We start from the raw sequence: 9,650 nt of genomic DNA, 5'->3' as shown, positions 1-9,650 counted from the left end.
GGGTGGGTGAGTGGGTGAGTGAGTGAGTGAGTGAGTGAGGTGGAGTGATGTGAGTGAGTGAGTGGGTGGTGAGTGGGTGAGTGAGTGAGTGAGTGGTGAGTGGGTGGGTGAGTGAGTGAGTGGGTGAGTGGTGAGTGAGTGAGTGGGTGGGTGAGTGTGTGAGGTGAGTGGGTGAGTGAGTGAGTGAGTGAGTGTGTGAGAGGTGAGTGAGTGAGTGAGTGTGTGAGAGGGTGAGTGGGTGGGTGAGTGAGTGAGGTGAGTGAGTGGGTGAGTGGGTGGGTGAGTGGGTGAGTGTGTGAGAGGTGAGTGGGTGGGTGAGTGAGTGAGTGGGTGGGTGGGTGGGTGGGTGAGTGAGTGGGTGGGTGGGTGAGTGAGTGAGTGGGTGAGTGGGTGAGTGGGTGAGTGGGTGGGTGGGTGGGTGAGTGGGTGGGGTGGTGAGTGGGTAAGTGGGTGTGTAGGTGGGTGGGTGGGTGGGTGAGTGGGTGAGTGTGTGAGTGAGTGAGTGGGTGGGTGAGTGGGTGGAGTGAGTGAGTGGGTGGGTGAGTGTGTGAGTGAGTGAGTGGGTGGGTGGGTGGGTGAGTGGGTGAGTGGGTGGGTGGGTGGGTGAGTGAGTGGGTGAGTGGGTGAGTGGGTGTGTGGGTGAGTGGGTGAGTGGGTGAGTGGGTGGGGTGGGTGGTGAGTGGGTGAGTGAGTGGGTGAGTGGGTGGGTGAGTGGGTGAGTGGTGAGTGGGTGAGTGTGTGAGTGAGTGGGTGGGGTGGGTGAGTGGGTGAGTGAGTGTGTGAGTGAGTGAGTGGGTGGTGGGTGGTGGTGAGGTGAGGGGTGGGTGAGTGAGTGGGTGGTGTGTGAGTGGGTGAGTGAGTGAGTGGGTGGGTGAGTGAGTGGGTGAGTGGGTGAGTGAGTGAGTGGGTGAGTGGGTGAGTGGGTGGGTGGGTGGAGTGGGTGAGTGAGTGAGTGGGTGAGTGGGTGGGTGAGTGGGTGGTGAGTGAGTGGGTGAGTGTGTGAGTGAGTGAGTGGGTGGGTGAGTGGGTGAGTGAGTGTGTGAGTGAGTGAGTGGGGTGAGTGAGTGGGTGAGTGAGTGAGTGAGTGAGTGGGTGAGTGGGTGAGTGGGTGGGTGGGTGAGTGGGTGAGTGAGTGAGTGGGTGAGTGGGTGGGTGAGTGGGTGGGTGAGTGAGTGAGTGGGTGGGTGGGTGAGTGGGTGAGTGGGTGGGTGGGTGAGTGAGTGAGTGGGTGAGTGTGTGAGTGAGTGAGTGAGTGGGTGGGTGAGTGGGTGAGTGAGTGTGTGAGTGAGGTGAGTGAGTGGGTGAGTGGGTGAGTGGGTGAGTGAGTGGGTGAGTGTGTGAGTGAGTGAGTGGGTGGGTGAGTGAGTGGGTGAGTGGGTGAGTGGGTGAGTGAGTGAGTGGGTGAGTGGGTGAGGTGGGTGGTGGGTGAGTGAGTGAGTGGGTGAGTGGGTGAGTGAGTGAGTGGGTGAGTGTGTGAGTGAGTGAGTGGGTGGGTGAGTGGGTGAGTGAGTGTGTGAGTGAGTGAGTGGGTGAGTGAGTGGGTGAGTGAGTGAGTGAGTGAGTGGGTGAGTGGGTGAGTGGGTGGGTGGGTGAGTGGGTGAGTGAGTGAGTGGGTGAGTGGGTGGGTGGGTGAGTGTGTGAGTGAGTGAGGTGAGTGGGTGAGTGAGTGAGTGAGTGGGTGAGTGAGTGGGTGAGTGAGTGAGTGAGTGAGTGAGTGAGTGAGTGGGTGGGTGAGTGAGTGAGTGGGTGAGTGAGTGAGTGAGTGAGTGGGTGAGTGTGTGAGAGAGTGAGTGGGGTGAGTGAGTGAGTGAGTGAGTGTGTGAGAGAGTGAGTGAGTGAGTGAGTGTGTGAGAGAGTGAGTGGGTGGGTGAGTGAGTGAGTGAGTGAGTGGGGTGAGTGAGTGGGTGAGTGGGTGAGTGTGTGAGAGAGTGAGTGGGTGGGTGAGTGAGTGAGTGGGTGGGTGGGTGGGTGAGTGAGTGGGTGGGTGGGTGAGTGAGTGAGTGGGTGAGTGGGTGAGTGGGGGTGAGTGGGTGAGTGGGTGGGTGGGTGGGTGAGTGGGTGGGTGGGTGAGTGGGTAAGTGGGTGAGTAGGTGGGTGGGTGGGTGGGTGAGTGGGTGAGTGTGTGAGTGAGTGAGTGGGTGGGTGAGTGGGTGAGTGAGTGAGTGGGTGGGTGAGTGTGTGAGTGAGTGAGTGGGTGGGTGAGTGGGTGAGTGAGTGAGTGGGGGTGAGTGAGTGTGTGAGTGAGTGAGTGAGTGGGTGGGTGGGTGGTGAGTGGGAGTGGGTGAGTGGGTGGTGGGTGGGAGGGTGGGTGAGTGGGTGAGTGTGTGAGTGAGTGGTGGGTGGGTGAGTGGGTGAGTGAGTGAGTGAGTGGGTGGGGTGAGTGTGTGAGTGAGTGAGTGGGTGGGTGAGTGGGTGAGTGAGTGAGTGGGTGGGTGAGTGTGTGAGTGAGTGAGTGGGTGGGTGAGTGAGTGAGTGAGTGGGTGGGTGAGTGAGGGGTGAGTGGGTGAGTGAGTGGGTGAGTGGGTGGGTGAGTGGGTGTGTGGGTGAGTGGGTGGGTGAGTGGGTGGGTGAGTGAATGGGTGGGTGAGTGGGGTGAGTGAGTGGGGGGGTGAGTGTGTGAGTGAGTGAGTGGGTGGGTGAGTGAGTGAGTGAGTGGGTGGTGAGTGAGTGGGTGAGTGGGTGAGTGAGTGGGTGAGTGGGTGGTTGAGTGGGTGTGTGGGTGAGTGGGTGGGTGAGTGGGTGGGTGAGTGAATGGGTGGGTGAGTGGGTGAGTGAGTGGTGGGTGGGTGAGTGGGTGAGTGAGTGAGTGGGTGGGTGAGTGGGTGAGTGAGTGGGTGGGTGGGTGAGTGGGTAAGTGGGTGAGTGGGTGGGTGGGTGGGTGAGTGGGTGAGTGTGTGGTGGAGTGGGTGGGTGAGTGGGTGAGTGTGTGAGTGAGTGAGTGGGTGAGTGAGTGGGTGAGTGAGTGAGTGAGTGGGTGAGTGGGTGAGTGGGTGGGTGGTGAGTGGGTGAGTGGGTGGGTGGGTGGGTGAGTGAGTGGGTGAGTGTGTGAGTGAGTGAGTGGGTGAGTGGGTGAGTGGGTGGGTGGGTGGGTGAGTGAGTGAGTGAGTGAGTGGGTGAGTGAGTGGGTGAGTGGGTGGGTGGGTGGGTGGGGGGGGTGAGTGGGTGGGGGGGTGAGTGGGTGAGTGGGTGAGTGGGTGAGTGGGGGGGGTGAGTGGGTGAGTGGGGGGGTGAGTGGGTGAGTGAGTGAGTGGGTGAGTGGGTGAGTGAGTGGCTGAGTGAGTGGGTGAGTGAGTGGGGTGGGTGGGTGAGTGGGTGGGTGAGTGAGTGGGTGAGTGAGTGAGTGGGTGAGTGAGTGAGTGGGTGAGTGGGTGAGTGAGTGGCTGAGTGAGTGGGTGAGTGAGTGGGTGGGTGAGTGGGTGGGTGAGTGAGTGGCTGAGTGAGTGGGTGAGTGAGTGGGTGGGTGGGTGAGTGGGTGGGTGAGTGAGTGGGTGAGTGAGTGGGTGAGTGAGTGGGTGAGTGGGTGGGTGGGTGGGTGGGTGGGTGGGTGGGTGAGTGAGTGAGTGAGTGGGTGAGTGAGTGGGTGAGTGGGTGGGTGGGTGGGTGGGGGGGGTGAGTGGGTGGGGGGGGTGAGTGGGTGAGTGGGTGAGTGGGGGGGTGAGTGGGTGAGTGAGTGAGTGGGTGAGTGGGTGAGTGAGTGGCTGAGTGAGTGGGTGAGTGAGTGGGTGGGTGGGTGAGTGGGTGGGTGAGTGAGTGGGTGAGTGAGTGAGTGGGTGAGTGGGTGAGTGAGTGGCTGAGTGAGTGGGTGAGTGAGTGGGTGGGTGGGTGAGTGGGTGGGTGAGTGAGTGGCTGAGTGAGTGGGTGAGTGAGTGGGTGGGTGGGTGGGTGAGTGGGTGAGTGTGTGAGTGAGTGAGTGGGTGAGTGAGTGGGTGGGTGAGTGAGTGGCTGAGTGAGTGGGTGAGTGAGTGGGTGGGTGGGTGGGTGGGTGAGTGGGTGAGTGGGTGGGTGAGTGAGTGGCTGAGTGAGTGGGTGAGTGAGTGGGTGGGTGGGTGGGTGAGTGGGTGAGTGGGTGGGTGGGTGGGTGTGAGTGAGTGGGTGAGTGTGTGAGTGAGTGAGTGGGTGGGTGAGCATATTGTTGATCCTTTCTCCCCCACTGTGTCTCCAGTTTCCAGGAGCAGTTCTCCGTGATGTTTCAGGAGTCACCGCCTTGGGATTTGGAGCATAAATACCGTCTAGAGAACCTTCAGGTGACACACACACACACAGACCACACACACACCCAGCTACCACACCACACCACCAGACACCACACACACAGACACACCCACAGACACACACACACAGACACACACACACAGACCACACACACAGACACACACACACAGACACACACACACAGACCACACACACAGACACACACACCGACACACCACACAGACACCCACACACAGACACACACACACAGACACAGACACACACACACAGACACACACACACAGACACACACACACAGACACACACACACACACACAGACACACACACAGACACACACACACAGACACACACGTGTCTCTCTCCCCGTGTCTCCCCGTGTTTCCCCGTGTCTCCCCCCGTGTCTCTCTCCCCCGTGTCTCCCCGCGTCTCTCCCCGCGTCTCTCCCCGCGTCTCTCCCCGTGTCTCTCTCCCCCGTGTCTCCCCGTGTCTCCCCCCGTGTCTCTCTCCCCCGTGTCTCCCCGTGTCTCTCCCCGTGTCTCTCTCCCCCGTGTCTCCCCGTGTCTCCCCCCGTGTCTCTCTCCCCCGTGTCTCCCCGTGTCTCCCCCCGTGTCTCTCTCCCCCGTGTCTCCCCGCGTCTCTCCCCGCGTCTCTCCCCGTGTCTCTCTCCCCCGTGTCTCCCCGCGTCTCTCCCCGTGTCTCTCTCCCCCGTGTCTCCCCGCGTCTCTCCCCGTGTCTCTCTCCCCCGTGTCTCCCGCGTCTCTCCCCGTGTCTCTCTCCCCCGTGTCTCCCCGCGTCTCCCCCCGTGTCTCTCTCCCCCGTGTCTCCCCGTGTCTCCCCCCGTGTCTCTCTCCCCCGCGTCTCTCCCCGCGTCTCTCCCCGTGTCTCTCTCCCCCGTGTCTCCCCGTGTCTCCCCCCGTGTCTCTCTCCCCCGTGTCTCCCCGTGTCTCCCCCCGTGTCTCTCTCCCCTGTGTCTCCCCGTGTCTCCCCGCGTCTCTCCCCGCGTCTCTCCCCGCGTCTCTCCCCGCGTCTCTCCCCGTGTCTCCCCGTGTCTCCCCCCGTGTCTCTCTCCCCTGTGTCTCCCCGCGTCTCTCCCCGCGTCTCTCCCCCCGTGTCTCCCCGTGTCTCCCCCCGTGTCTCTCTCCCCTGTGTCTCCCCGTGTCTCCCCGCGTCTCTCCCCGCGTCTCTCCCCGCGTCTCTCCCCGCGTCTCTCCCCGCGTCTCTCTCCCCGTGTCTCCCCGTGTCTCCCCCCGTGTCTCTCCCCTGTGTCTCCCCGTGTCTCCCCGCGTCTCTCCCCGCGTCTCTCCCCGTGTCTCCCCGTGTCTCCCCCCGTGTCTCTCTCCCCTGTGTCTCCCCGTGTCTCCCCGTGTCTCCCCGCATCTCCCCCCGTGTATCCCCGCGTCTCTCCCCGCGTCTCTCCCCGTGTCTCCCCGTGTCTCCCCCCGTGTCTCTCTCCCCTGTGTCTCCCCGCGTCTCTCCCCGCGTCTCTCCCCCCGTGTCTCCCCGTGTCTCCCCCCGTGTCTCTCTCCCCTGTGTCTCCCCGTGTCTCCCGTGTCTCCCCGCGTCTCTCCCCGCGTCTCTCCCCGCGTCTCTCCCCGCGTCTCTCTCCCCGTGTCTCCCCGTGTCTCCCCCCGTGTCTCTCTCCCCTGTGTCTCCCCGTGTCTCCCCGCGTCTCTCCCCGCGTCTCTCCCCGTGTCTCCCCGTGTCTCCCCCCGTGTCTCCCCCCGTGTCTCTCTCCCCTGTGTCTCCCCGTGTCTCTCCGTGTCTCTCCCCGCGTCTCCCCCCGTGTATCCCCGCGTTTCTCCCCGTGTCTCCCCCCCGTGTCTCCCCGTGTCTCTCTCCCCGTGTCTCTCTCCCCATGTATCTCTCACTGTGTCTCTCTCTCCCCTGTGTCTCCCCGTGTCTCCCCTGTGTCTCCCCGTGTCTCTCCGTGTCTCTCCCCGTGTCTCCCCCGTGTCTCCCCGTGTCTCTCTCCCCGTGTCTCTCTCCCCATGTATCTCTCACTGTGTCTCTCCCCGTGTCTCCCCGTGTCTCACCGTGTCTCCCCGTGTCTCACCGTGTCTCCCCCCGTCTCCCCGTGTCTCTCCCCGTGTCTCCCGATGTCCAGGCGCTGTTTGTGGATGAGGATCAAGGATTGTGGGAGGTCGACTTGCAGACTTCACTCAGCCGCACACTCACTCACCCTCGGTACGCACACACACACAGAGACACACACAGACACACACACAGAGACACACAGACACACACAGAGACACACACAGAGACACACACTCACTCACCCTCGGTACGCAGAGACACACAGAGACACACAGAGACACACAGAGACACACAGAGACACACAGAGACACACACTCACTCACCCTCGGTACGCAGAGACACACAGAGACACACAGAGACACACAGAGACACACAGAGACACACAGAGACACACAGAGACACACAGAGACACACACTCACTCACCCTCGGTACGCAGAGACACACAGAGACACACAGAGACACACAGAGACACACAGAGACACACACTCACCTCACCCTCGGTACGCAGAGACACACAGACACACAGAGACACACAGAGACACACAGAGACACAGAGACACACAGAGACACACAGAGACACACAGAGACACACACTCACTCACCCTCGGTACGCAGACACACACAGACACACACAGAGACACACAGAGACACACAGAGACACAGAGACACACAGAGACACACAGAGACACACAGAGACACACAGAGACACACAGAGAGACACACAGAGACACACACTCACTCACCCTCGGTACGCACACACACACAGAGACACACAGAGACACAGAGACACACACAGACACACACAGAGACACACAGAGACACACACTCACTCACCCTCGGTACGCAGACACACACAGAGACACAGAGACACACAGAGACACACAGAGACACACAGAGACACACAGATACACACAGATACACACAGATACACACAGAGACACAGAGACACACAGAGACACACAGAGACACACAGAGACACACACTCACTCACCCTCGGTACGCAGACACACACAGAGACACGCAGAGACACACAGAGACACACAGAGACACACAGAGACACACACAGACACACACAGAGACACACAGAGACACACAGAGACACACAGAGACACACACAGACACACACAGAGACACACAGAGACACACACTCACTCACCCTCGGTACGCAGACACACACAGACACAGAGACACACAGAGACACACAGAGACACACAGAGACACAGAGACACACAGAGACACACAGATACACACAGAGACACAGAGACACACAGAGACACACAGAGACACACAGAGACACAGAGACACACAGAGACACACAGATACACACAGAGACACAGAGACACACAGAGACACACAGAGACACACAGATACACACAGATACACACAGAGACACACACAGATACACACACAGAGACACACAGATACACACAGATACACACAGACACGCAGAGACACGCAGAGACACACATATACACAGAGACACACAGATACACAGAGACACAGAGACACAGAGACACACAGAGATACACAGAGATACACAGAGACACACAGAGACACACAGAGATACACACAGAGATACAGAGACACGCAGAGACACGCAGAGACATGCACAGAGACACACAGACACACACAGAGACACAGAGACAGAGAGACACACAGAGACACACACAGAGACACACAGACACACACAGAGACACACAGACACACACAGAGACACACACAGAGACACACACAGAGACACACAGACACACACAGAGACACACACAGAGACACACACAGAGACACACAGAGATACAGAGACACGCAGAGACATGCAGAGACATGCACAGAGACACACAGACACACACAGAGACACACAGAGACAGAGAGACACACACAGAGACACACACAGAGACACACACAGAGACACACACAGAGACACACACAGAGACACAGAGACACACACAGAGACACACAGACACACACAGAGACACACACAGAGACACACACAGAGACACACAGAGACTCACAGATACACAGAGAGACACACACAGAGACACACAGAGACTCACAGATACACAGAGACACACTCACTCACCCTCGGTACGCAGAGACACACAGACACACAGAGACACACAGAGACACACCGAGACACACCGAGACACACAGAGACACACAGAGACACACAGAGACACACAGAGACACACAGAGACACACTCACTCACCCTCGGTACGCAGAGACACACAGAGACACACAGAGACACACAGAGACACACAGAGACACACAGACACACAGAGACACACACAGAGACACACAGAGACACACTCACTCACCTTCGGTATGCAGAGACACACAGAGACACACAGAGACACACACAGAGACACACACTCACTCACCCTCGGTATGCAGAGACACACAGACACACACAGAGACACACACAGAGACACACAATAACACACAGAGACACACACAGAGACACACAGACACACACAGAGACACACAGACACACACAGAGACACACACAGAGACACACACAGAGACACACAGAGACTCACAGAGACACACAGAGACTCACAGATACACACAGAGACACACTCATAGAGATACACAGAGACACACACAGAGACACACAGACACACACAGAGACACACAGACACACACAGAGACACACACAGAGACACACACAGAGACACACAGAGACTCACAGATACACAGAGACACACACAGAGACACACACAGAGACACACAGACACACACAGAGACACACAGACACACACAGAGACACACACAGAGACACACACAGAGACACACAGAGACTCACAGATACACAGAGACACACAGACACACACAGAGACACACAGACACACACAGAGACACACACAGAGACACACACAGAGACACACAGAGACTCACAGATACACAGAGACACACACAGAGACACACACAGAGACACACAGAGACACACAGAGACACACAGAGACACACACAGAGACACACACAGAGAGACACACAGACACACACAGAGACACACACAGAGACACACAGAGACTCACAGATACACACAGAGACACACTCATAGAGATACACAGAGACTCATAGATGTGGTTGTTGTTGATGTTGTTCATGTTGTTGTTGTTGATGTTGTTGTTGATGTTGTTGTTGATGTTGTGCAGGTTTGTGGTGCAAGCGTGGACCCTGGAGTTCGTGGTGCTGGCCAGGAGTGGAGCGTTCCGCTCCACGTTTCTAAAATCTCGCAGCGTGCACCCAGCCTGGCACGCACGCACTGCACAATAGACACTCACACACACACACAGACACACACACACACAGACACACACAGACACACACACAGACACACACACACAGACACACACAGACACACACACACAGACACACACACAGACACACACACACAGACACAC

General features: G+C 58.4%; 1 long non-coding RNA gene across 1 annotated transcript in view; it reads left to right on the top strand.

Moving 5' to 3' along the window:
* Window positions 1–4,139: 4,139 nt before the first annotated feature.
* Window positions 4,140–9,650, top strand: part of LOC144740142 (uncharacterized) — a 5,723-nt gene continuing 212 nt past the window's right edge. The window contains exons 1-3 of the long non-coding RNA XR_013589566.1: window positions 4,140–4,244; window positions 6,318–6,397; window positions 9,402–9,650. The exon at window positions 9,402–9,650 is cut by the window's right edge and continues 212 nt beyond it. This is a non-coding gene — a long non-coding RNA (uncharacterized LOC144740142). The remainder of the gene's footprint in view (window positions 4,245–6,317; window positions 6,398–9,401) is intronic.

The sequence above is a fragment of the Lampetra planeri genome, unplaced genomic scaffold, assembly GCF_965212315.1.
Source record: "Lampetra planeri unplaced genomic scaffold, kcLamPlan1.2.h2 scaffold_1931, whole genome shotgun sequence".
In the NCBI taxonomy this organism is placed as follows: domain Eukaryota; kingdom Metazoa; phylum Chordata; class Hyperoartia; order Petromyzontiformes; family Petromyzontidae; genus Lampetra; species Lampetra planeri.
The sequence above is the reverse complement of the archived record's forward strand: the minus strand, read 5'-3'. Positions and strand labels throughout refer to the sequence as shown.